Below are 19,897 nucleotides of genomic sequence, written 5' to 3'. Positions count from 1 at the left end.
GCGGGGCTGCTGTGAGAATTCCTGTGTGTGGCTTGAATTTCCCGCAGGAGCCACAAGAGGGAGTACCAGGCTTTCTTATCAGCTCGCCCGTATGTGGGGCAAAGGGCGGAAAAAGGAGGGGAGAGGCTTAAAGCTGTCAGTAGGCAACCTTCAAAACATGGGGTCAGACTCCTACGACAGTATTACACGTGCATAAATACATCGCACAGATTTGAGTACACCCACTCACACCTGCGGCCTCCTTGACCTTATCTTCCCGTTAAGATTTCTGTGCACTGCCAGGACTTAGGCTCCTGTGACCACACCTGGCTCATAATTCCTGCTCCCTTGAGATTCTGACTTGCATCTCATCTCCCAAGGCTATTTGTGTCTTTTCACTTGGGTTGATCAAGATACGGAACTCAGTCCCTTCTGCATGACTGAATCAATGGCTAAAACAAAAATGTCTCACATATGCAGGACGTTTGCCTTTGTGGCATACTCTTCTAGAAGTTTGATAACTGAAGAAAAGAGAGCAACAGGCAGATTACTATCCCCACTGGTAGGAATTTGCCGCACCTCTTAGAAGGCAAACGTACCCATGCAAGTTTTTTCTCTATGACATAAAAAAGCTGTCCCTTTTTGATTACATGAGATTATAAATTTAAGTAATCTAATAAAAGCACACACATATACACAGACATGCACACACACACACACACACACACACACAGGTGCTGACACATGATTTGCTGATCTTTGTTTCCTTGATGCTAAATGAGGAAACATCACACATGCTTGTCTTAGACTTGGGAGACTCAGAAATTCTGATAGTCTCCTCTGGAAAATGAAACTAAAAAGCACAAAAGATCTCTCTAAAGTAAGTGTTATCTTTTGTATAAAATTCATAAAGTGGAGTTCTAACAGAAGGTATCAGATTCTCTTTTCCTCTAAACTTCGTTTCTCAGGAAAAAACAACCCCCAGAACCAACTCTGTTTATTCCTACGATATGTATTCACATATCACTTTGCCTAAGAACCATGGAACTGAGAGGTAAATTAACTACAGTGTCAACATAGCATCATGAGTTGAATTTATTTGTAAACAGTAAGCACCCGATCCCCACTTGTAATGGCACCACTGCTGAGCATTTAACAAGTGACAGGTCTGGAGGTTATAGACAAGCTGATAAGTGTACTTGCTTGAGCTTTGCCCTGGTTCAAATATAAATTATTTGGATGATTCAAATATAAATTTCAAGGTCTATTTTCCCCAAACTATAGGACACATGGTTTTAGATACAGCTTGTCCATCTTTTATGGAAGCAAATAAATATTTTGCATTATGAAGGAGCACCATAGGGCTGCTCAATGCTAGAAAATATTCAAGATTAAGATGAACCTGCCTCACCCAAATTTGCCGAAATATCAAAGCATGATTTTATAGGAAAAAAGTTACAAACATCAGTTTCACATACATTAAATATAAAAATCAAAAATATGACTGATTGAGCTTAAAATATTATACATTAGTGATTAATGATGGATCTCTTCTCTCTTTTATTAATTATTCTTTGTAAGTAATTTTTTTGATCAATACAACTCAAATAACTAGAAGTGGTTTTTTGCAAAATGTGCTCAAGCATCCAAATGAATCAATGAATCTTTCTAATTAAACATTTTACTTGGTCTCTCCCTAAAAATGTGAAATTGATATTAAAACAGATTTTACTTCCTGATGTAACCCAAACTAATGCTGACTGGGTAAACCAGCTGCATAATTTTTATAAATATTTTTGTGGATTCAAATAACTGTGAACATTTTATATTAAAAACTAATAAAACAGTTACAAATCAAGTTAACCAGAATTTGAAATTGACCAAGACCAGTGATATTTGTTTTGCAAATCCAAAGGTTTTCTGAAGCTCACTGGAGTCAGAACGACCTCTTTTGAATTTTTGGTTAATTATTAATGCTGTATTTGCCAAAGCATTTGTCCTCTCTGTGCCTCAGTTTCCCCATCTCCCAAATGTATGTAAAAATACCTACTCCAATAGGTTAGTTGTGAAGATTAATTTTAAAATTGTTTTCAGAAAAAGCAGAGCACAGCGTCTAGTTCACTGTAGCACTTGGTACGGGATAGCAATTATCATTATGGAATAATTGCATTTTCTGGCGGATACTGAAACTGCAGGATATTTTTTTCTCCACTTCTAAAAATACATACTGTTCTGAACTAATACGCCAAATCGGTAGCAAGACAACTTTTAAGGCTGTTTGGTTTGTACATGTCTCAAGTGTATCCTTTATACTTTATACCTACAGTATTCTCTCTCTCTCTCTTTTTAATGCTCAGATGCACGTGATACAGAGCTGTCACAACAAAAAGAAAGAAAATAATGTCTCTTCTTGCTATTCAGAGAATATTTTTATTGCAGGAAGTAAAATATTTTATAGAGAATTTATGTTATATGTAAGTTATAAAACTTCTATCCCAAAGTATATGCCAGAAACAATTGAGTTTAAGATAGTTTCCCTCTTACAAAAGCCCCTGCAAGTGTTTAATTTTCTCATGTGACATGAGATTATCCTTACAACTTCACCAGTTTCTAGACCATTTTAAGAAACTAATACGGTGGATAATAATTTGAGATGTTCTTTTCGTCTAAGAGATACGGTCTGTCTTGCCCACTGAAGAGGCATCTGAAATCAAGGAGCGATCAAAGATGGAAAGTTCGTAGCTTTCTGATGGAACCTACCATAGAAGTTTAAGACAGGCTAATTTAGGAAATGATCGGTTATCAGCCAGAGCTAGTTTTTCCTACTTCCACACAGCTACAGACCAGACCAAGCTTGTAGAAAGTGTGGAGGGGAATTGAGAACATTTTGACATTCGATCTTCTCTGCCCGGCTTCCTGTCTTCAACCCAGGATGTATCTGGGTGGACTTTGGGTTAGCAGTAAACATCTCAGGATGGAGGATGATTCATCAGTCCTTTCTGGATTCTGGCGATCCCCAGCCTTGCTGGTGTCCTTCCACCATATGGTGTGGAAGCTAGAATCCAGGAGTCTGAGGATTGTTAGATACAAAATGTAGCTTCTGGATACCCTAGAGGGGCGTGCAAGAAAAGCTAAGACTTCTCTGTGCTCAAGAGAAAGGGTGCAGAAGGTGGATGAGAGAGGGAGTAATCAGTGTAAACCTGGAGTTGGTTCCTTCAGCCAAGATGAGGGGTCTGGAGCAGCAAATGTGTGCACAGCTGTCCCTGCAGGCACTGCTGGAGAACGCAGTCGTCACAAAAGAATGTCAGTGTGAACTGCTCCGTGAAAGCTCAGCCACTAAATGGAGCAGCTTTTTCTGGGAGTGACTAGAATCAGGTAGGTTTCATTTTTGTCTTGTGGTTTTTACATCAACCAGAAAGAAGGCTTTTTTTTTTTTAAGTCTTTGAATGAAGAAAGTTAATTTATAGGGAAAAATAAAGATACATGTTTGCACACATGTTATTTGAGGAAGGTTAGTGGTGCCCAGGGGAGAGAAACCAGGATTCTTACCCAGGGCTTTCGTCCCAGAGCCAAGGGCAGGAAAGGTAAGGCAAATCCCATATTTTCCACCCCAAATTTTACCCATTTTCAGAGCTGAAGCTTCCAATAACTTAACTCCTGTTACTATTTGTCTATATTCTCCATGTTGAATGACTTCATCTGTCAAACAAGTTACCTGTGTTGAGTGATAATTAATTCATATTTTCAAATTTTAAACCAAGGGATCTATAGCTTATTTTCAGTGCTTCTCATTAGCTTGAGTTGACTGACTCCTTCCAGGGCCAATGAAAACTATTTGTGTGAACATCTTTAGTCTGATCATGGCAGAGGAAAGATGATTTTCTCTTGGCAAATTGCTAAACTTGGAACTAAATTCCAACCACAGAGTGGCTAATATGAATTCTCATTTTGAATGTAAAGTAATGGTGCAGGGTGTCCGGGTTGGGAGTAACTCACCCAGGCTCATACACCTGGGAGATGGTGTGCAGTCAGAAGGGGGAGCGGTAAAGAGGATGGATTACTCGGGTTATAAATCATTAGACTTTGAATGTAAGAAAAGAAGAATTCAAAGGTGTATTTAAAACTTTGCAGAACCATCTTGCTTCTCCAAATACACATAAACTAAGCTAAAAGGTAGGAAACCTGTGAAACAATTGTTGGGGATATTTTTAATTCCGTTACTCTCTGTTCCCCATAAAATATCTCCTGTGACAAAATTTCTTTTCCGTAAAAACTTGTCTGTCTTTAAGTCAAAACTATGTTTCTCTCTCTCTTTTTTTAAAGAGCAGGTTTAAATTCACATACACACACCAAATTGAGAGAAACGTACAGAGACTGCCATCCACCTTCTCCCTACGTAGGCATAGCTTCTCCCGTTATCAGTATTGTTTGCAGAGTGGCACATTTGGTACCAAGGATGAACCTACACTGACATCATAATCACCCAAAAGTCCAGAGTTTACTTAAGGGTTCACTCTTGGCATCATATATTCTTTGGGCTTAAACAAATTATGACATGTACCCACCATTATAATATCATACAGAGTATTTCACTGCTTTAAAAAAATCCTCTGGGTTCTGCCTGTTCATCCTTCACCACCCTCCACCCCTGACAACCACTAAATTCTTTGTTGTCTCCATGCTTTTGCCTTTTCCAGAATGTCATATAGCTGGAACCATGCAGCATGTAGACTTTTCAGATTGGCTTCCTTCCCTTAGTAATATGCATTCAAGTTCCGTCCTTGTCTTTTCCTGGCTTGATAGCTCATTTCTTTTTTAGTATTGAATAATATTGCACTGTTTGGAATACATAGATGTCCCACGGTTTCTTTACCCATTCACCTACTAAAGGACATCGTGGTTGCTTCTGAGTTTCAGCAATTATGAATAAAGCAGTGAAAACATGTGTGTGCAGATTTTTGTGTGGACTTAAGTTTTCTCTTCTTTTGGGTAAATACCAAAGAGCACAATTGCTGGTTAGATGGTAAGAGTATGTTTAGTTTTGTAAGAAACCACCATATTGCCTTCCAAAGTGGCTGTGCCATTTTGCGTTTCCATCAACGAAGAATGAGAGTTCCTTTTGCTCCCCTTTTACTTAATTTTTTTTTCCGAGTGTTATCACTGTAATGAAATAAATATAAGCATGAATCATATCGTCAACCACACTTTCACAAGCCCTAGCATTTGCCTGCCTCGCGATGAGGGAGACCTCCTCGTCAGTAAACTTGGAAACTAAGGGTATGATTGCAATTCTCTCCTTCAACCAGTGCACTTCATTCTTAGTTGCTGACTTAGAAAAGGAGTCACCCCTCTTCACAAGACAAGAGGGAAACCAGACTCCTAAGTGCTGAGCCTTTTCAAGTGGGATGCTGCCTTCCAGGCTCCTACTGTCAAAATCCTCAATAACCCTGATGGAAGATCAGTGCTTCCCTGTGTGAGCACTGTTGTGGCACAGAAGAGATTCCTCACATTCTGCCCTTTGTCTGCCTTTCTGCTGGTGTGCTCTTGAACCAGAGTTGGTCTTTTCACTGATAACACGTGACTGTGATCCAAAGCCACACAGCAAGACATGCAGAACTGACTGCTGCTTGAAATGCTTGTTTTGACTTGTTCTCTATCCCAAAGGACAGAGTAAATTCTGCACAAATGTCAAACACTGGTGATCTAATGATAAAAATAAGATTGGTCCACTTATTTTCACAATTAAAATCTAAGTGCCTCTACTCAATGTCAACTTTCTTGTATATTTTTTCATTGTTCCTGATGAGATAAAATAGTTACTAATCAGCACAGGGAAATATATACAAGATCTTATGGTAGCTCACAGCAAAAAAAAAAAAAAAAAAAAAAAAAAGTGACAATGAATATACACATGTTCATGTAGAACTGAAAAATTGTGCTCTACACTGGAATTTGACACAACATTGTAAAATGACTATAACTCAATAAAAGATGTAAAAAAATAGTTACTAATCATAGCTAACATTTTGAACACTTGCTATGAGCCACAAACAGTACTAAGTACTTTATATTTATGTCATTCAACCTTCTTAACAATTTGATGAAGTGTTGGTGTCATTTTTATCTCATTTCCAGATGAAGAACCTGATGCAAAATAATGTTAACTTTTTTCCCCTAAATTTTAACCAGATGATTGAAAAGCAAGAATTTGAATCTAGGTAGACTCTAAACTCCTAAGTTTATGTTCTTAATCATTTATTAAATCATCTCTAGTCCCAGACTATTCTTAACTACTTGAATATAATTCAGGTAGTCCTCCAAGAATCAGGACTGTGATCTAAAATCACCTGTACTGAAATTATACGCATGACCATCTTTCATTAAAATTTTGTGTCTCTTCTCCAAAAACACTCCCTTGGAAAGCTCATACTCATCTTCCAAAGCTCCAGATCCCTTCCTCAGTAAAGCGTCCTTCTCCTCCTCCAGAAGTATTTGTTGCCCTGTCTTCTGTGCTTTCTTAGTAACTCATCCATACCTTGTGATAGACCTTAACCCTGTAATTACAAGACTTTTCTTTAAGGCAGCTGGGCTGTTCTGTTCCTTTGGTATCTGGTAGGTGCTATATTTTTCTGAGATAAACACATGGAAATTCTTCAAGCCAAGAAATATCATCCTTCTGAGAAGAAATTCAGAGAGAAGAATAGGTAGTGAATATACTTTCTGGAGCAAGAGGAAGAATAAATGCATATAATTTATATATAACTAAAAAGAGTTAAATCTCCAAGAGATAGAAGAAAGCTATTAAAGCCGTATCTATTTCCTAACCTGCAGAAACATGCTTCTCACAAAATGCTCCACAAAAGAACAGAGTTCTCCAGAAGAACTTTCCACGCTTCAGAAGAACTGAGGATCTGCACAGTACTGTGCTCATCTTTAAGGTAAGGCCCTGGGTTGAGAGAACGTCCTAGATCACATCAAACAGCAACACTGACATCTGCTGGAAATGCACTCTGCCCACATTTTCTGCAGTTGGTTAAAAAGAAAAAAAAAAAAGTACACAGAAACAAAATGATAAGAAACTATCTGAAAAAAAAAATGCAGAACCCAAACAAAGAGGGGAAAAAAATCAAGAAAATGTGCGCCTGAACAATCTTGGGCATTTCTTTCATTGGGAATATAATCTTGACAAACACATTTTTGGAGATAACCATGGCCATAGATTTGTGACCCTGGGTTACTAATTCTTACAGACATATCCTCTAGCTTGGCCCCCCAAAAGTGTTTTTAAAACAAAACATGCTACATGTCTCCGCAATGAATTTCTACCTCGTGTTTCATAAATAGCGTGGTTCGTGCTCTCTGGGTCACAGCAAATACTGAATCATCCTCAACTGAGGCCACGCCTCAGCTTTCATGGATATGGTTTTGGCAAATGGCTTGTTGCTGTGGTTTGTATTATGCTACCCATTCTCCGAAGTTTCCGTTCTGCTGTCTCACTTGTGATATTAGTTAGGTATTTGGGGAATAGTAAAACTGAAGAATAATATACTTTCCTCCTTTTATTTATTTATAAATTTTAAGTTAATCAGGTGTAAAGTATTTCTTTCTACACTTATTTTGCTTATTTATTAGAACTTTTTGGTAAGAGGAAAAATTTTGCAACTCACAAAAAAGATTACTTTGTTTTATTTTTCAGGAAAACTCCAAAACCTGTATGTTTAAAATTGTTACCTATAAGAATTAACTCCTAGCTTCCCAGCATGAGGCTTCCATGATGAGCTATGTTTATGTTTTCTCCTAAATCTACCTCATAGGTGTCCTTATGGGGGAAGTCAGGTATTTATTTTTTCCCTTTTTGCTTTTTGGCTTTTCATCTCTTTATTTTGAAATATGATAAGTATACAGAAAAGGCATATAAAACACAAATGTACAGCTTAATGCATTATAATAAAATGAGCACTCATCATAGTCCACACCCTTGCTTTTCTTTTCTTTTGAACCCTTAAGTTTACCTTTCTAGATGCCACAGCATTGCTGGGGTTTTAATTTTATATAAATGGGTCATACATAGTGCATGTTTTCTTTTATTTTTGGCTTCATTCAGTCAACATTCTGATTTTCATGTGTGTTGTTGCATGTAGCCGTGATTTGTTTATCTTTATTGTTCAATGTTATTCCATTTTACGAATGTATCACCAATTGCTCATCCAGTCTTTTGTTAATGGGTCATTATTTGGGTCATAATTTGGGGATATTTGGGTCATTTCTGGTTTGGGGCTGTTTCTAGTTCTAATTCTCATCCCCCAACCACCACCTCTGGCAACTCCCAAGCTGTTCTCTGTATCTATGAGTTTTGTTTTATTTTTAGATTCCGCATATAAATGAAATCATTGTCTTTTTCTGTCTTGTTTCTTTTAGCTTAATGCCCTCAAGGTCCATCCATGTTATTTGCATGTTACTGCAAATGGCAGGGTTTCATTCTTCTTATGGCTGAATTATAGATCTATATATGTTCACATTTTCTTTATCCCTTCATCCATCGATGGACACGTGTTGTGTCCATGTCTTGGCTATTGTAAACATGCTGCAATGAACATGGAGATGCAGATATCTTTTCAAGTTACTCCTTTTGTTTCCTTCCAAGAAATGGAAGTGGAATTGCTGGATTGTATGGTGAGTTCTATTTTTAATTTGTTGAGGAAACTTTATACTGTTTTTTCATAGTGGCTGCACTGATTTACATTCCCACCAGCACTTCACGAGGGTTCCCTTTTCTCCACATCCTGACCATCACTTATCAGTTGTCATTTTGGTAACAGCCATTCTGACAGTTGTGAGGAGAGATCTCCTTGCCGTCTTGATTTGCACCTCCCCGATGATTAGTGATGTAGAGCACCTTTTCATGAACCTGTTGGTCATCTGTATGTCTTCATCAGAAACATGTCTATTCAGATCCACTGCCTATTTCTAAATGGGATTGTTTTGGCTTTTTGCTACTGAGTTGTATGAATTCTTGGCTATTAACATATTTTGGCTATTAACTCTTCACCAGATGGGGTCCCACTGCTTGAAGACTTAAGTGCTGGCTGGGGTGAAAGAAGGGAGGATGAGGACCTGAGCTAGCTACCGCTGCTGGAAGAGTGGGGAGGCCCACTGTAGGAGGCCCAGCAGCCCAGGGCCTGGCCAGAGAGTTCCTGGCTGCCGTGGAGTTGAACCTAAGCCCACCCCCACCCCAGAAGAGTGGCTGGAGTGGTTGGATATCCTGAAGAACCAGCTCTGGAGGAAGAAGACATTGTTCCCAGGCCTGCCCTCCTCCAACCATCCGGCCAAGGACCAGGTCACCGTGCAGCTGCAGATGTCACTGGAGAATGGCATGCAGGTGAAGGAGGAGGGAAGCTGGGCAACTTCGATGTTATCCTGGCTCATATCTCAGGGTCCCGCTTGCAGACATGGAATAGATGGCTATGATCACTGCTAATTCCAAGTAGAGCTGCGAACCCCAGCTCAGGAACCCGCACCTCCCCCAGCACAGCTCTATACCTGGAAGTGACCCTGAGGAGTGCTGCGGACGGGCTGACCTGGAGATACTCACTGGCCAGGAACTGGCCAGCTGAGAGCAGGAGTGTGGCAATGCCTGCCACCCGCAGACCACTAACCCTTACATCACCCCCAGCACCAAAGTGGACATGACATTTGAGGAGCAGGAGCAGCTCCTGCAGCTGAAGATGAAGTATCTGAGCGACCCGGCAGCCTCGCAGCTGGAGCTGGACCGCTGTGCCGCCCTGCGCACCCACAGCCTCCTGCTCCAGCAGCTGCGGGATGACATCAAGGCGCCCTTCTGCAAGCCCAGCCAGGTGAGCACAGCCCGGCCGTCCTTATCCTGAGGGAGGCCCTGAAGCTGGAACCTTCCAACAAGACCATCCACACCAAGCTAGTGAAGAAACAGGCAGCCCAGCAGAGCATGGAGACCCCGCTGTAGCCAGGAACGCTGGGCAACCCCAGCCCTCTGACCACCACGTGTCCTGGTAAGGGTGCCTGGTCCGTCCGGTGGAAGAGGCTTTTGGGGACAACTGCTGTTGCTCTTGGGGGCGTGGCTGTCTGTAGTCATTGTGCCCAGAACTGACTGCCCAGGTGACAGCCACCTACCGCCACCTCCTTGCACGGTGGACCCCACCCCATTCTCCCTAACTCTCCCCAGCTCCCTGTCCAGGCCCCCTCTGACCTGGCCCCCTCCTCCAGGTGAGGCACAGCAAAGTTTGGGGGTCCCCTGGCTCAGAGCACAGAAGGGACTAAGACCTATAGGAGGAAAGTGAGGCAGGGTGGGGCCTCACAGCAGCCTTGGGGGGAGGGGACCCTCATCCCTCCAGACCCAATTTCCACCCCCCCGCCAGCTCTCCTGGGTGAGGTCTCAGCAGGGGCAGACCTCAGTTTCTCCTTCCCAGCAGGCCTGGGGGCAGCGCTTCCCACACCTTATCCCCATCCAAGTGTCAGCCCCTGCTGCCCGCCTGCTGCGCTCTGTCCAGACTCCCCCACACTCCCCTCAATTTTCCCCCACACACGGGGAGATAAAGTCTCTTCCACCACAGCAAACAAACAAACAAACAAGGCAGCCCTATTACAGCCGGACGCAGGGCTTCTTTAATAGGCCACTTTGGGTTGGTGTCTCCCTGTTGGCCGGGCTGGAACTCCAGAGCTTTCCTGGAATGGTGCTGTGGTCTGCAAAACCTCCTCCCCTCCCCTTGTCCCTCCCCACTTCCCTTCACAGGTGTCAGATCCGCAGGACAGTCTGTGGCTCGGCCCAGTCTCTGGCTCCCTCCTGGTAAGTCTCCTGCATGTTTGCTCCCTCTTGGCCTCGGTTTCCTAGAAGGCCCTGAGAACTCATTATCCTAATTCTAACCGTCATGATGTCTCATCACCAATAGATGGTTTTCCTCTTTTTATAATTTTGCCTTCACCAATCCTCTGCCAGTGGCAACCAGGATGCTCTTTCTGACCATCGTGAAAGTCCAAACACTTCACTGCGGCCCCTGGGGTCACGTGCCAACCTCTCTCTCCCGTCCACCCCTCTCTGCCTCACACCGCAGGTGGTGATGACTTAGCTCTGTCGAAGACTTCCACTCTTGCCTCGCGCTCCTCTCCCCCGTGCCTGAGCTGAGGCGCCCTTTCTGCCTGGGATGCGCTTCCCGCCTCTTTGCTTAGACACAACAGCTCATCTGCTGGCGCCTCTCCAGGAGAACTTCCCAGAACACCCAAGCCAGACATTGTGCCTGGTGCCACCAGTCACCCTGTCTGTCCCCGGAGTGCTTCTAGGTCTTACGTTTGCCTTTGTACCCCCCCCCGCCACCCCACACGGGGGGGACTGTGACACCCATCAGGGCAGGAACAGCGCCTTCCCCTCCTGTCTCCACATGCTCAGTGCTGGCGCGTGCTTGGCCCAGAGTGATCATTCAATAAATATTTGTTTTGTAATTGAAAACGTTCAACCCTAGCAATTCATTCATCTACCATCTTTAGAAACTCTTAAAATACAAAGTAGGTGATTAGTTTGTTCAAGTGTTTTGCAGTTACTAGACGCCACGTTATTTGTCATTCAGGGATGGACACAGAGACTGCCCAGAGTTTTCGTCCTTTGGGGGTTATGAGAACCTCCACCAGAGGGTGAGCCAGGGGAGGAAGATAAGATCAAAGTATAACCAATCCATTTCTTATGGATAAGGATGCTGGGGAAAACAAAGCAAATGTTAAGACTAATGAGTAAATAGAGGTTTGAATTCTGCAGACATCTGGTTTACTCATTCACCCTTATCTATTTGTATTTGAAGTAAGACTAACATAACCTAACTCCTGCCTTTCGGAATTTTGGAAAAATGCAAAGAGATAAGCACTTTAATTATTTCTCTTCTATTTATTTTAAAATATTGTAACCATCTACCCATGCACACGGTGGGTATGCACTTGATATTGACAAACCAGAGAATTAAAAGGATACCCACATTTATACCAGCACATCAAGCAATTCAAGTCAGAGGAATAGTATCCTTTTGTGGGTGTTCTTCACGCATGATTTGGGTGATTATCACATTTGCGATTTAGCAAACTTAAGGTTTGGGTATTGTGTACTTACGGAAGGCAAATAGTAGTAGTAGTCTTTCTCCTATGGGCATGAGAAAGCTTGTAGAAAGGTGCACTTTTTAGAAAGTGGGAAAACTGTAAAACTGGGGAAGTTCGGGTTCCACAGACTCACCTGGGCCGTTTCTTGGCCGTTGCTCCTTAGAGATCAGCACCCTCTCCCCCTCCTTCCCCAGCGCGGTCTGTGTGGTCCTCCAGTGCAGCAACGATCAGTCTGAGTTGCAGCTTGTTGTTGGCACATGTCTTGCCAACTCTTCTTCGGGGTCTTTGAGCTTGGAGACTGATTCAGATCAATTGTAATGTCCTCAACATCTACCACGATGCAGGGCCCAGATTCACATCCTCTAAATTCTTACAAAAGAAAGAACAAGAAAAACAAAGATGAAAGAAGGATGGGAGAGATAGAGGAAAGAAATAAAATAACATGAATTTAAGTCATTTTCACATAACGTCTCTTAAAGGCTTTAAATCTCATTAACCATGGAATGAAAAATTTCATCTCTTATTCAGGGATTGTTAACTCAAAGTGAAAAGATGGGAAGATTATAGGGGAACAAACTGGCTTCCCAGACCCTTTTAAGTCACATCAGATGAAACAAGGAGGGTTCTGCTGGGAGCCCAGAGAGCCAAAAATAGTGATCGGAGCTCAGCGCCTGGTGAAATAATATAAAGGGAACAGAGAGGAAGAAAAAGAACCAGCTAATTAAAACAATAAGATAAATATATTAAAAAGTATCAGGCTGTAAGTGGATATTCTGTACAAATCCATTTCCACTGCAGTTCTTATAATTTGTTCACAAATAAATGGCTTATGTTCCTCCTATGCTCCGCTGTGGATGCTAATTAACACGGGCTTGAGATGCCTGGGAAAGAAACAAAAACATAAAACCGGTTCTGCCAATGATAGGGAAACGTGTCTGCACGCAAGTCTACAGACTTAGGGACAGTCTCACGGCCGTACAAAGACTGTGAAGGTATGTTCTCTTTTCACCACAGACTCCTTGTAAGAATACGTTCATAAGCTATACCACGCCTACCAGAACCTTCCTTCTGCATTCTCCTCTCCATAGACAAGGAGTTAAGCAATCACAATTTGGTATTCAAGGATGGAAGAAAGTTTTAATCCAATACATTCTAAATTACTCTCTTTTGTGGTAGAGTTCAAGGAGTTCGGAGTAGGTTGTGGCCTGGGAAATACCAGCTCATTTCTGCAGACAATTTTTCAAAAAATGGAAGACATTGAAATTCCATCAGTCTTTTTAGATACTCAGTGGTTGCACTGTTTTCATGGCCTGAAAAGGAGAGTTTGGTAGAATGTTCCTGATCTGCATTTCCAATCGAGGATAGAAGATACGTTTAATTAAAATTAACGGAAACAAACATTCAGCCAGCAACTCCTAAATACAAAGCTGGCGCTAGGCACTGAGGACCACACACAGACACGTAAGACTGGCTACTCCTGGTGAGAGAAACCTTCCTTTGGGCAGATTCAGATTTGTAAACAGCACACCTGGACCTTGCTAGCAAATCTTCCTAAGGTATGTTGCACACACTTAGTTGTCCTTTTCACTAAATTATAATAAATATATATGAGCCAATCTTAATGAGAGTATCCTGAGGGTGGGAGGGTGAGGAGACCACCTGAAAAATAGATTAATTAATTGATTGATTGAAGACAGAAATTTGTGCTATAAATTAAATGTAAACAGGGGATGATTTAATCACACAGAAACTAGTTACAATTTTAGAGAAGACCACAGATTATACTGAGAGGGGTTTTATTAACATCCTTCCACTGTTCTTCCCTAAAACAATGTAAATATTTCACTGATTTGGCAAGATACTTTATATAATTCTCAACTAACAGTGATAGATATGTGCATGTTTTAAAAGACATTTTAATATTCTGAATTTGGCAAACTGACTTGAATGTGTGACTGGTCTAAGAAACAATGTAAACAAATTCAAAATAAAAAATAAAGGAAAAGATATGAAGTAATTTAAATGAAAAGCAATAAATATTTACTGAAACACTTAGAAAATTTGAAAGCACAGAAAATTTTAAGTCTCCTATAATCCTACCACTAAAATTACTTCCCTAGGTAACTAAATCATTTTTGAAAAAACCCATTTTAAATACATAGCACTCTATAATACTTTGCTTACATTTCTTAGCTATTGAAACGAAGACTCCACTTGGTTTTTACTATTATGAAGAAATGTTACAATGAACATAAATATTTTTTCAATATTCAGATTACTTTTTAAGGATAAAATATGAGTTGCATAATGAATAGCATAGTCATATTACTGTATTCAGGAAGAGATGGTCGTTTTCATTTACTCTTATTCTAAATTATTTTGTGGTTCAATTAAAGGGCTTGGAGCAGGTGTGGGAGGTAGGAAATTCTAGATCAGCATGTGTCCAGTATCCTATACATCTTGTTTTAGTCATTACACTGTGAGGTTCTTGCTACTCAACCTTGTATCTCAGGCCTAGCGTGGTGCCTGGCATATAGCTAGATTCTTATAATGTGCGTTTATGGAGCTGAGTCAAGGCTAATTTCAGTATCTAAACTAAAGCTATGATGGTGTGATAAGGAGATATAATAGAGCCACTCAAGTGTAACTAGAAATATTTTGGTAAGTATCATAAAAATATTTAAAATACATTGTTTAATGGCACAATTTTCATGATAATTAATGCATCCATTCTATTATTTGATCTTGAACACAATTTAAGGAAACCGAGAATTCACATAGTTAAGCTTAAGTGTCTAAACGGTCACTTTCAAATTGACGTGCGTTAGGTGGGGTCTGTGATCGTATCATGCTGAATCATGAAACAAAAATGTTTAGAGTGAGTCAGAAAACACTTGGATTCTATTTTTGAAATGTTCACTATATGTGCAGGAATGAGCAGGACTGTTGAGGTGGCAAATTACAGGAAGTTACAGTTGCACTGTTGAGCAGGAAAGACAGAACGAGAGACAACACAAATAGAGTATACACATGGCTGCTTTGAAAGGGGTCTGTAACCTAGGAACTAGGATGAAAAGTTAAAGATGAAGTGGAGTAATTTGAAAAAAATGGGTAAAAATAAAATAGCAATCATAGTTAACATGTATCAGTTGCTCGCTATATGCCAGGCACTGGTCTAAACATTATATATATTAACTCAGCCGTTGCCTTCATAGCAATTAAATCAGAACATCTGGTGGAAGGGACATTTTTTAATTATCCCTGAGATAATTAAGTCTGCTGCAAAGTCTGGGAAACATTCAACAACCCTGCAAGGGAAAAATTCTTGTTACTGTTTCTATCTTATTAAGGTGGAGACTGAGTCACAGAGAGGTAACATACTTGCTGAGGTTGAGGAGCTGAAAAGCTGAGACTTGAATACAGGTGGTCTGAGCCCAGAGCCCTTGATCTTAACCACTGGCAGTGCCACCCTTGTGCCTTCATGCCATTTTTAATGAGCAGCTTTGATTTTTATAAGTTTAAGGAAGTTTCCAATGCATGTCTTAAAAATAGTCATTTTAGGAGGTTATAATCTGTTCCTGTGGTTTGACCAGCATCTGTGATGTTGGTGTCCTGGGGCAGGACTGATCTCTACCAAGCACAAGGTTGTCAAAACTGCCCTTCTCTCTGCCTTGTTCCTTAACCCTCCAGATTTTATTACTTACATTTATCTTCAGAGTCCACACAAGCCCATGTCAGGGAATTCAAACACTGAGGTCCTTCTGTTACCAGAAAAAGGAAAATAGGAATTACCTCGGTTCTTACTCACCTGAAAAAAAGATTTCTTGATGAGAGACAGAATGCGTGATATAAGCAACATTTTTATTAGTGAAGTAAAAAAGTAAAAGTACTCTCGAGAACTGGGAGCGGGGCAATCCCAGAGAGGAAGAATGGCGCCATTCCCTCGTTTTTCCTGTTTTTATATCCTGGCTTCTTGATTGATTGATTGATTGATTGATTGATTGATTGATTGACAACTCAGGTTCCCTGTGCTCTGGTTGATTGACAGCTCAGGTTCCTTGTGTTCTGGTTTGTTCCTTCCCCCTTCCCCTCTCTTTGCCCAGTGCTCATTTCTATCTAAACTACCTAACATTACCCCCTCTAGTCATAGTACCCCAAATCTTTGGGATGTAGAAGGGGACGACCGCTCTAGCTACTTCCTGCTGATCTGGGGAGATGATGGAGAACACTGGGGTCCCAGACTAGCTGGCTGTCACTGGGCAGGTGGTGAGTGAAGGGCTGGTGTCCATCGAGGGGCATGTATCAAAGCTGTCTTGGCTGATTGGTAGCTTACCTTGTTGTATAGCCATTTGAAGTTTGATTCTAGATGAGAAGAAACACATTTTATAAGAAGGTTGAAAAAATAGAGGTTCAGTAATAATGCCTGATATTTAAGAAGCCGAGCATCTGAGAGCCAGAGTGTCCCTTGCCTTTTAAAAGGTCAGAGACTTGATGGTAAGCTTATGCATGTATAGGGGACCCCAGAGTTAGCTTAAAAGCTTCCTCCAGGAGAGCGGAGAGGGCTCCCAACAGTCAGGCAGGAAGGCCAGCCTCAAGCAGTGGGATCTAGCCTCTTGGAGAGGTATCCCTTAGGCTGCTGGGTAGGACCCAGCCGTTGCATGAAGACCCCCAAGGCTACTCCTCCTCTCTCATGAACACAGAACTGGAAGGGCCTGTGGGATCTGGAAGCCCCAAGGCCGGGGATCTTACTAGGAGGTTTTTTAATTCTTCCATTGCTTCCTGTTGGGAAGGACCCCACTGGAGAGGTACTGAGTCATCCTTACCCTGTAAGCTGTCATGTAGAGGTTGGGCTATGGACCCATAGTTAGGGGTCCTAAGCCTACAGGAATCTGTTAGTCTGAGAAATGCCCTGAGCTATTTTTAAGTAGTGGGATTAGGGAGTTGTAAGGTTCCCTAAATTCGTTCAGGGGAAAGGCTTATGGTTTCCAGGAGTCAGACCAACTCCTAGATAAGTGACCTCTTTGGCCATTTTGACCATGGACTTGGAAACTTTATATCCCCACTTGGCCAAGAAGTGAAGAGTTTGGATTGCATGTTGGATGGCCTGTTCTCGAGTATGGGAGCAGATAAGTAAGTCACATATTGTTTCAATTAGGGAACCAGGTAGGATCTCTGAGGGAGGTGACAACCAGAGCAGCCGTCTTTGCTCGCTCTGGGATGCCTTGATCCCAGACGGCAGGATTAATTTTATTCTCCCAGGTCTCTGGGTCTGGAGGTTTTTCTCCTTCCCCAGAGAGCAGTAAGAGTTGTAAAGAGGAGAACGTTTGGAGACTTTCTCCCAGGATAACTCGGGTTCCCAACTTGTAAAGAAGATCTCGGCCTCAAGAGGACCTAGGACGTGCTGGCACACATGAGAAAGAACATGCACATGCGAGTTCGTCCTGTAAACAACAAAGGAGGTGAGTAAAGAACCTTAAGGTTGGTCTACCTGTGACTCCCATGATGGGACAGAATCTAGAGAAGAAGGGTCTGGAGAAAGATTTTAGGACAGAGTAGGTGGTCCCGGTATCCATAACAGAGTGATTGTCCTACCTGCCATATGCACTTGTCCCCGTGGCTCCAGCCCAGTGATGACGATGTCTTGCGTTGGGGCTGACTGGAGGGGGCTCCTTCAGTCCCAGACAATCATTTGCAGGTCGGTTATCCCCCACGGGCCATTTGGCTTGAGGGTCAGAGGGCCGCCCAATGACCTTGCTTGTTACACCGAAAGCAGGCAGATCTTGAAAATTTGTCCTTATGGGGACCTTTCTTGGCCCACTGACCAGGTCAGAGGCAGAAGTATTGATCATCAAGCTTGTCTCAGGCTGCTGGGGGTGGAGGATTTATGGATGGCGGCTGTCCTCAAAGGGCTGTAATCATTTGGGCCTGTCTGGCCTCTTTCCTTCTTTCCTTCTCCTGAGCCTTGGCCTATTGAACCTGATCTCAATTTAAGGAAAAAAAAAACAAAAAAACAAAAAACCCATTGACAGCAATGGTTAGCATTTGTCAAGGATTACTCTGGGTTCCTGGATTGTCTTTTGGAATTTTTGTCGAACACTGGGGGCAGATTGGGTGAGAAATTTATCCTTTAAGATGATTTGTGGCTGCTGCCCGCTCTCTCTCCCTCTTCGGAGACGGCCCGCACTCTGTCTACAGAGTATGTACCTACTTTTACTCTAATCTGAGCACCCAACCCCCACACCTCGTGACCATTCTCTTGCCTCTTGATGGATCTCTAAATAAATCTACCTTTACTCAACTGTGGCTCGCTCTTGAATTCTTTGACAACTGCGCGAAGCCAAGGACCCACACTTGGCGGGGCACATCCCAGGGACTTCCCCAAGGCCTGGGACACGGCCCTCCTCACGCCTCGCATCCGTTTTCCTGCATCATATCTTCGGCACCCAATGTGGGGCATTTACGTAAAGAAATGGGGCTCAAAGGGCATAATCTCAACCCACCTATTGGTCTACGGCTCCCCTCTCTTCGAAGGGTGGCAGAGGGTTTCTCCCATGCCCTGCAGATTCAAGTGGCCCTTTAGGTGGGGGCTGACGCTGCCTGCAGGATCTGGCAGAGACCAGCTCTCTAGCCTTGAAGGAGACCACGGAGCCCAAGGCTTTTCTCCCCTTGATCTTTTCTCATTCTCTCCTCTATCGCTCTCTTTGGACTCGAGAAGATCCACCAAGGAGACCACTAGGACATCCAAACTAAGTCCACGTGGCAAGTAATTGGCAACCTGACTGGGCGAGATTCCCCTCCTTGCTTCCTTGAGCCCAATTCCTCTTCTCTGCACAGTCTTGGTCCGGTTCCGGGACGCCAGAACTGTGAAAGGGGGCCCAAACTAGGGGGCTCTGGGAGCTCCCCTTTAAACATTTGCAGCCTGGCCCTCCCCGGTGCCCTCGGGGCGCACTGCCTCATTGCATCCGTAGGCGGGAATTGCAGGCAGGCACTCCCCTTGCGGATCGCAGTTTCTAGCACCCCTTGATGGGGTCGCAGGCTTTAGTACCCCTGAGTGGGAGTCGCAGGCGGACACTTCCTTTATGGGTCATGGTTTTGGCACCCCTGCTGGGGTCACGGTTTTGTTACGCCACCGAGTGGGCATCGCAGGCAGGCACTCCCTCAGAGGGCTGAAGGATCTCTATTCCAGGAAGCATTGTTGCTGTAGCATTCCCGTTGTGCCCTAGATTTCTATCTTTCAAAGCTATTTTGTTTCCCCTTTCAAAGAAGGTAACAGGCTTAATTGACTAGAGACCTAGGCCTCCTCCTTCCCTCTAAGGGATTTAGACCCTGGGGCTCTATTCACCTTTTCTCCTGTTGGCCCTTACTCTCTGACTAGTCCAAAGGAGCCGCCTCAGGCCCACAGGCAGGACATCCTAACCAAGATGGACAACAAGTATCCCAAAGGACTCCCCTTTAGGATACATATTCATAAACTGGGAAAAGTTTAAACAGGATAGTTTGAGGAAAAAGGAGTTAATTTTTCTTTGTAATAGTACATGACCCCTATACAAACTAGGGGACCAAGAGGTCTGGCCAAAGAATGGGTCATTAAATTACAATTCCATCTTATAGCTAGACCTGTTTTGTAAAAGAGGAGGTAAATGGAGGGACGTCCCATACTTCCAAATGTTTCTGGCCATGTCCCAAGACCCAGGTCTAGGAAGCTCCTGCAGGCATGCCTGGCTCAAGTGCCCTTCAAAGCGTCTCCCGTGACAGGAGCTCGATGTTTTAGATGACTCTTTATAGGTCCACCTCCCCGAGTTCCACA

At 42.7% G+C, this 19,897-nt stretch overlaps 1 pseudogene; it reads left to right on the top strand.

The window, feature by feature from the left end:
- Positions 1-3,941: 3,941 nt before the first annotated feature.
- On the top strand, positions 3,942-10,102 carry LOC116156406 (peptidyl-prolyl cis-trans isomerase FKBP8-like; annotated as a pseudogene).
- The last annotated feature ends 9,795 nt before the right edge of the window (positions 10,103-19,897 follow it).

Source organism: Camelus dromedarius, chromosome 2 (genome assembly GCF_036321535.1).
Source record: "Camelus dromedarius isolate mCamDro1 chromosome 2, mCamDro1.pat, whole genome shotgun sequence".
NCBI lineage: Eukaryota > Metazoa > Chordata > Mammalia > Artiodactyla > Camelidae > Camelus > Camelus dromedarius.
The sequence above is the reverse complement of the archived record's forward strand: the minus strand, read 5'-3'. Positions and strand labels throughout refer to the sequence as shown.